Below are 9,146 nucleotides of genomic sequence, written 5' to 3'. Positions count from 1 at the left end.
GTAAGAAATGCAAAAATGTTCCAAAGGAGTCTTTCAGGAATTGATTTTGTCAAAGGAAAGCATTAGCTTGATTAAGCTTGAACAGATAGCATTATTAAGCTATATTTTAGTACTCTCCTACCCCACCATTTTGATCCTGTTTTGACTATTCAGATGTGTTCACCTGTCTCTTTCTTTGTATGTTTCATTGTCTCTTCTCTTTTCCTCATTCTCTCTTGCCTTTTCCCTGTTTTCTATTCGTTCTTTCCCTCCTTTGACCTTTTCCCCGTTCCTTCTCTCTATTAAATTGTTTATGGTTTTCACATGCATTAACTAAGAAATAAATATAATATTTGCTTCAAGTATTATTGACACAAATAACCTCCATGGAATAAAACTGACGATGTCTTAAATTGCACATCATAAAATTTGTTATCGATTAAAAATTAATTGAGGGATAAGATCTTGACAACACTTGTACCTGAAAAATCTTACCCAGTAGTGTTGGATGTGGTGGAAATAATAACCACAAAAGAAAACTCGCAAGGAGAGAAAATAATAAAAGTTGAATAGACAAAACCTTATTGATGAATGAAATTACAGTATTACGATAAATTAAAGAAAAAAAGAGCTGGCCTAATTCTGATTAAAGTATATTAATAAACATCCTCAGGGTCAAAATTTCCTCAGAAACAAAAATGACAGGGTCAAAATGGTGGGGCTAAAATGTCCTGTAAAAACTGGTTTTTATGTACCAGTTTATCTTGTAGAACTTTCCATGTCTTTAAATATTCAGCTGTAGTATTTTCAATGGCTGTATGGCATTACGCTTTGTGCAAATGAAATACTTTATTTAACTAGTTTTCTATTATTACATTCTCTACATATCTTACTGTTTCGATTGTTTTACAGTTTTTGCTGTTGTAATTCTGTGAAGAATAAGTGGGTGACAAAATTTCTGTTAGGTAACGTTTCTTAAACCTTCCTATTTTTGTATAGGTTTCAGAAATAGATATTATCTGAAAATCTGCTATGAAGTAAAAGAGACTCTATTATTTCATTTGAGTTCTGCATTAAGACTATTTTTAAAATATGGCTTTTGTATTAAATTAAAGCTTTTCTTTAACTTCCACTGCTGCCTGTGAGTGTGACAAAACATGAGACAGTGTCTGATCTTGGCTTTTAAAATAAGCAAACCCCAAATACCTCAACTCAAATAGCTCAAAAACAGCATGAAAAGATTGAAATGTCACAGAGGAGCTGCTAGGATTTAATCAGTGGGAATTTATTTGACTTGTGCTTATTCCAGAGCTATTTATAGTCAAAGGTAAATACAATTTTAGGTCTCCTTTTGAAACCACAGGCAGAACCAAATGTAGTTTCTGCAAGAGGCTAGAAGAAATGGGTTGGGAATAAACTCATTTCATACTTATTGCTTAGCATAGTGAACACAATTTATGAATAGTTGTTAAATAAGTAAATTAATGAGAAATGAATATTATTTTCATAATTTGTGACAAGCAAGATATCTACTAAGTCTCTCACCCAGCACCAAGCACATCAAATTCAGGCATTTAACCTGAATTCTTGATAAATAAATGAAGAAAAACACACTTTTCTACCACCTTGAACACGACTGAGCATTTACACTTGATCTTAGCCCAAAGGCGAGAAGCAATATGACTAAGCATTAAAAAACATCTGAGACCAATGTGATCATATTTTAGCACTTGTTAAGTTCAGTAGCCGATGGTATGGATGGGGGCTTTTGGTGTGTGTAACTGGCGATGGGTGGATGCTATGAATGAATGCTATGAGGGAATTAGTGTACCCTCCAGAAATAACCACAGTGTATAAAGCATCTCCTATGTTCTGTGTGCTAGGTACTCTCTCATTTTACAAATGAAGAAACAGACTGAGAATGTTTTTTAAAAAAGGAATAAAAACTCTCTCAAGGTTTCAAGACAAAAGGTGTAGCAGGTATAGCTACCCACTTCCATATGATCCCCAAACTCACGAATTCCATTATATCTACAGCATCTCATACAAGTTTATAATCCAACAAAGCTTCTTAAGATCACTCATAATCCCACTACCCAGAGACAGTTGCTTGTATTTTCTACAATTTTGGGAATCACATCTATTTTCACAGAAATATACAGTATTTGGGATTAGAATTTTTGTTCTGTATTACAGTTTCCTTTTATTCTTTTTCTTTTAGCAATATATTGGAAGATTTCCTCATAATTTTTTTTTTCAGCATATAAGTAAGTGGCCACTTCCCCAACCCCCATACATGGTAAGTAAATTATAAAGTCTTTGAGGATAGGGACCTTTAAGGAAAATGCATCTACTATAGTGTTTAGGGTAATGTTGGATATGAAACAATTATTACTATTACTATAGGTGAATTATATAGTATTCATTTTGTGTTAGGCATTGGTCTAATTGTATTATGTGGATTAATTCATTTAGCTTTCAGAAACTATCTATAAGGCAATACTATTATTATTCCATTTTCCACATGAAGAAAGTGCCCAGGTCAAAGTTAGTAAGGGATGGAGGCGAGTTCTAACCCAAGTGGCCTGGCTCCGGAATACTTGCTCCTAACCACCATGCTCATCCTCTGAAAATAGACACACAATGAATACTTGTCAACTCTAGGAAATGGAGAGTAAAGGTAATTATGGGTATGCCTTGACATCTCTCATGTGTAAAAAACTCACAATTCACCCTCCTTGCTCTACTGCCTAAATTCTAGACTGCTCTGCTAAAGCTTTTAAATTTAAAAACAAATTCATCCTTATTTCTCCCAATTTCCTTTCCCTTTGAACTTCTGGTTTATTGCAATTGAATACATGAACACAAAATATCCATTCCCTTTTTTGCCTTGACTCTATCCAAATTCTATCCCCAGTGAAGGCCTAGCTCAGTTCCTACATTCTTTTTTTTTCCTGAGTCGGAGTTTCACTGTTGTTGCCCAGGCTGGAATGCAATGGCGTGATCTCGGCTTACCACAACCTCCGCCTCCTGGGTTCAAGCGATTCTCCTGTCTCAGCCTCCCGAGTAGCTGGGATTACAGGCATGTGCCGCCATGCCTGGCTAATTTTATGTTTTTTAAGTAGAGACGGGGTTTCTCCATGTTGGTCAGGCTGGTCTTGAACTCCCGTCCTCAGGTGATCCACCCGCCTCGGCCTCCCAAAGTGCTGGGATTACAGGCATGAGCCACCGCACCCTGACTAGTTCCTACATTCTTGATGAAGCACTCTGTCTCCTTTAGGCCTTATTGTCTGTTTCTCTTCTCTGAGCCCTTCTGATCTAATATTAAGTGAGGATTTGCTCTTGTCCATATTTATGTTTCTTACTGCCTCCAAAAAAATGCTTGATTCATGGCAGGCAGGAAACCGATATTCCTTTGTTGCATGAGCAAATGGCCAAATGAATAATTGAGACTTACACTGTTTTACAACTTATTGCATCTGCAGTCATCCTGTCTCTGCAGATATACTGTAAGATTTTGGCAGAGAAGGATTAACTTTTGACCATTTCTTCACTCCTCAAAGTGCCTGAGACTAACTAAGTAAGTCTGTACTGGGTTGTTAGCCAATATTTGCAGTTGTGTACCAGCTAGGAGTTTTTTGTTTGTTTGTTTGTTTTGTTTTTTGTTTTTTGTTTTTTTTTTGAGACAAAGTCTGGCTCTGTCGCCCAGGCTGGAGTGCAGTGGCAAGATCTCGGCTCACTGCAACCTCCGCCTCCTGGGTTCACACCATTCTCCTGCCTCAGCCTCTCGAGTAGCTGGGACTACAGGCGCCCACCACCACGCCCGGCTAATTTTTTGTATTTTTAGTAGAAACGGGGTTTCACCATGTTCGCCAGGATGGTCTTGATCTCCTGACCTTGTGATCCGCCCGCCTCAGCCTCCCAAAGTGCTGGGATTACAGGCGTGAGCCACCACGTCTGGCCCCAGCTAGGAGTTTTAAGTAGTAGAGAAGAAGCTGACCTTTTTTACTTTTTTTTTTTTTAGATGGAGTCTAGCTCTGTTGCCCAGGCTGGAATATGGTGGTGAGATCTTGGCTCACTGCCACCTTTGCCACCCAGGTTCCAGAGAGATTCTCCTGCCTCAGCCTACTGAGTAGCTGGGATTACAGGTGCCCATGACCACGCCCAGCTAATTTTTGTATTTTTAGTTGAGATGGGGTTTCACTGTGTTGGCCAGGCTGGTCTCGAACTCCTGACCTCAGGATCCGCCCACCTCGGCCTCCAAGCGTGAGCCACCGTGCCCAGACAACCTTTTTCTTAAAAAAAAGAAAAAAATATATATATATACACACACACACACACACACACATACACACACATATATGAGATCTACTTTTCCTTTTATTAAATGTGCTTAATTTCTTATTTATTTGTATTTTTGATTTGCTTGTTAAAATATATATTACAGAATTGATAGATTGATTTTAGAGACAGTCACCCAGGCTGAAGTGCAATGGCACTATCATAACTCACTGTAACCCACAACTTCTTGGTTCAAGTGATCCTCTTGCCTCAGCTGCCTGAGAAACTGGGATTACAGGTGTGTGCCACCACATTCGGCTAATAATATTTTATATCTAACATATATATATATGTTAGATGCAGTCTAGCTCTGTCACCCAGGCTGGAGTGCAGTATATGTATATGTGTGTGTGTGTGTGTATATATATATATAAAATTATTATTTTTTTTTGTAGAGGCAGGGTCTCACTATGTTGTCCAGGGCAGTCTTGAGCTTCTGATCTCAATGAATCCTCCTGCTCTGGCCTCCCAAAGCTTTGGGATTATAGACATGAGCCACTGTGCCCAGCCCAAGCATTGTTTTAAATGAATCACTATTTTCATGGTTTTAAAGAATAAAAAGGATCTTTGCATAGCATGACAGACAAATATGGTTGTTGTGATTTTCCTACTTCCCAGCTAGAGTTGAGGGTACTATTCATGCATTAAGTAAGATTTTTTTGGACAGATAACTTAATTATTTAAACTGTTTTAATTGGAATTATTAATGCTTCTTTACCGAGAAATGTAACACACACAAAGACATGCACAAAACAAAAATATATATGTAGCTCAATAATTTATCACAAAGAAAACACAGGTATACTCATTACCCATGTCAAGAAATAGAGTATTAGCAGCATTATAGATTCCTTTTATACCCCTCGGATCATTGGCTCTTCCCTTCCTCTAAAAAATAATGGCTATCTGGGCCCTTATGATAATCATGTCTTTGTTTTTCTTTATAGTTTTATCACCAAACATGGATCCTTGTAGTTTAGTTGTGCCTGTTTTTAAACTTCTATAAATGGAATCATTGAGTATGTATTTTTTGGAAACATGTTTTGTTATGCTTAGCTTACATTTGGGAGATTCATCTATGCTGTTCTATATGGTTGTAGTTCATCTATATTCATTGCTGAATAGTATTGCATATTGCATTCTGTGACTATGCCTCAAATTATTTACCCATTTTACTGTTGATAGAATTTTTAGTTGTTTTTATGTTTTGATCTCAGGAATAATGTTACCACAGATTTATTGTACAAATTTTTGATGCACATATGCACCCATTTCTATTGGTTATGTGTAAGAGTGAAATTCCTAGTTCAGAGAGTAACATACAGTAACACATTGTCAGCTTTATGAGATAATGCTAGGCTGCTTTCCAAAGTGGTTATACTATGTCAATTTACATTTCTACCAGCAATGCATACACCCTCATCATTGCCAACATTTTGTATTGTCAATCTTTAAAATGTTTGCCACTCTGGTAGGTATGCTGTGTTATCTTATTATGACTTTAAATTGCAGTTTCACAATTATTAATATGGTTGAGAAACTTCATAGGTTTACTGATAATTTGCATATCTTCTCTAGTATAATTTCTGTTTAAATATTTTGCCCATTATTCTCTTGGACTTCCTGTTTTTTTCTTATTATTTGTAGAAATTCTTAATAATTTCTGGAAATATGCTCTTTGTCAAATATGTTTTACAAGATCTCTTACTCTGGCTTACTTTTTCGCTCTATTAATTAGTATACATTTCGATGAACAGAAGTTACTAATTTTAATTTAGTCAAATTTATCAATTTTTCTTTATGAATAGTGCCTTTTGTGTCTTCTATTTAAGTAATGTTTCCTTATCTTGAAGTAATAAATATATTGTTTTATATTGCCTTCTAATAACCTTTATCATTTGATTTTTATACTTATATCTATAACTCACCTAGAATTTGGTTTTATGCATAGTGATAGGAACCAGGTTTCATTTTTTTCCCATATGAATATTTAATTGGCACAACACTATTTGATGAACAGATCATCTCTTCTCCCATTATTCTTCAGTGCCACTATTGTCCATGAATGCGTGGATCTCTTTCTTGGCTCTTTATTCCGTTTCGTTGGTCAATATCTGTTTCCCAACACAACCCTGCATTACTTGCTATTGCTTTATGATGTCTTGATATCTAGCAGAGTCTTGTCTTCTTGGAGTTTCTTAGCTTTTCTTGGTCTTTTGAATTGCCATATACATTGTAGGATGAGCTGTCATTTTCAGCAAAGAACCTGATGAAATTTTGATTGGGATTTTACTGACTATATAGATTAATTTGGGGAACATTAATAAATGCATAACATTGAGTTTCTCAATCCATGAACATGATTTCTCCTTTCATTTATATAGGTCTCCTCTATGTTAATTTCTGTGGAGAGATTTTTTTCGATACTTTGTTAGATTAACAATTGTTTTGAAGTTTAACAATGTTAATTAAATGGAATCTTAAATTTTTATTTATTTTTAATTGACACAAAATTGTATATATTTATGGGATAGAGTGTGATGTTTTAATGCATGTATACATTGTGTGGTGATCAAATTAAGGTATTTAGCATGGTCATAACCTCAAACATATATTTTTTTGTGGTGAGAACATTCAAAATCTTCTCTTCTTGTTCCTTTGAAATATACAATACAATATTGTTAGCTATAGCCACCCTACAGTGCAACAGAACACCGGGATTTATTCTTCCTACCTAATTGTAACTTTGTACACATTGACCAACCTCTTTCCATCCCCCTCTCTCCCACCCTCCCCAGCCTCTGGTCACCACTAATCTACCCTGTGCTTCTTTGATATGAGCTGTTTTAGACAAATGAGTGAGATCATGTGGCATTTGTCTTTCTATACTTGGCTTATTTCACTTAACATAATGTCCTCCAGGTTCACCCATGCTGCTGCAAATGATAGGATTTCACTTTTTTAAATGGATGTCCAGTATTATTTTGTGTTTCTTTACCACATTTTCTTTTTTTTTTTTTTTTTTTTTGAGATGGAGTCTCGCTCTGTCGCCCAGGCTGGAGTGAGGTGGCGCGATCTCGGCTCACTGCAAGCTCCGCCTCCCGGGTTCACGCCATTCTCCTGCCTCAGCCTCCCGAGTAGCTGGGACTACAGGCGCCCACAACCGCGCTTGGCTAATTTTTTTGTATTTTTAGTAGAGACGGGGTTTCACCGTGGTCTCGATCTCCTGACCTTGTGATCCGCCCGCCTCGGCCTCCCAAAGTGCTGGGATTACAGGCGTGAGCCACCGCGCCCGGCACCACATTTTCTTTATCCATTCTTCACTGATGGACATGTGGGTTGATTCTGTTTTGTGACTATTGTGAATAGTGCTGCAAAAAGACATGGAGTGAAGACATCCCTTTAACATTCTAGTTTCATTTCCTTTGGATAAATATCCAGCAGTGGAATTGCCAGATCATATGGTATTTCTATTTTTAAGTTTTTGAGGAAACTTCATACTGTTTTCCATAATGCTGTAACAATTTACATAATCACTAACAATGTATGGTGGTTTCCTTTTATCCACATCCATGCCAGCATTTGCTATCTTTTGTCCTTTTGATATTAGCCATTTTAGAGTGAGCTGTTATCTCATTGTGGTTTTGATTTGCATTTCCCTGGTAATTAATGTTGTTGAACATTTTTTCATGTGCTTGTCCATTTCTGTGTCTTCTTTTGAGAAATGTCTAGTCAAGTGCTTTGCCCATTTTTAAATTTGATTTTTTGCTTTTTTTGCTATTCAGTTGTTTGAGTTCCATATACATTCTGGAAATTAACCCCTTGTCAGATGCATGGCTTGCATATACTTTCCCTTTTCTGTAGGTTGTCTCTTCACTCTGTTGATTATTTCTTTTGCTGTGCAGCTTTTTAGTGAGGCATAATCCCATTTATCTGTTTTTATTTTTGTTGCCTGTGCTTTTGAGTTCTTATTTTAAAAATTCTCACCTAGACCAATGTCATAAAATGTTTCCCCTATGCTTTGTTCTGGTAGTTTTCTTGGATTAGGTCTCACATTTAAGTCTTTAATCCATTTTGAGTTTGATTTTTGTGTATGGTGAGAGATAGGAATCTAGTTTCATTCTTCTGCATGTAGTTATCCATTTTCTTCAGCATTATTTATTGAATACACGTTCTTGGTGCCTTTGATGAAGATGAGTTGGTTGTAAATGTGTTGATTTATATAAGTGTACTCTATTCTGTTCCAATGGTCTATGTGTCTGTTTTCATGCCAGTATTATGCTGTCTTGGTTACTATAGCTTTGCAGTATATTTTGAAGTCAAATAGTGTAATACTTCCAGCTTTGTTCTTTTTGCTCAACGTTGCTTTTGCTATTTAAGATCTTTTGTGGTTCCATATAAGTTTTAGGATGGTTTCTGTTTTTGTGAAGATTGTCGTTGGCATTTGCATAGGGATGGCATTGAATCTGTACATCATTTTGGGTAGTATGGACATTTTAACAACAATAATCCTTCCAATCCATGAACATAGAATATCTTTCCATTTATTTCTATCCTCTTCAATTTCTTTCATCAGTGTTATAGTTATCACTGTAGAGGTTTTTTTTTTTTTTTTTTTTTTTTTTTTTCCTCCTGGTTAAACTATTCCTAGGAATTTTTTTTTTCAGCTAGTGTAATTATTATAATTGCTTTCTTGAATTCTTTTTCAAATAGTTCATTATTGATGTACAAAAATGCTACTAATTTTTATATGTTGATTTTGTATCCTGCAAATTTACTGAATTTGTTAGTTCTAGCAGTTTGAAGAGTTGTAATTTATTTTAACT

The sequence above is a fragment of the Macaca fascicularis genome, chromosome 11 (assembly GCF_037993035.2).
Source record: "Macaca fascicularis isolate 582-1 chromosome 11, T2T-MFA8v1.1".
Lineage (NCBI taxonomy): Eukaryota > Metazoa > Chordata > Mammalia > Primates > Cercopithecidae > Macaca > Macaca fascicularis.
Note: the sequence above shows the minus strand (reverse complement) of the source record.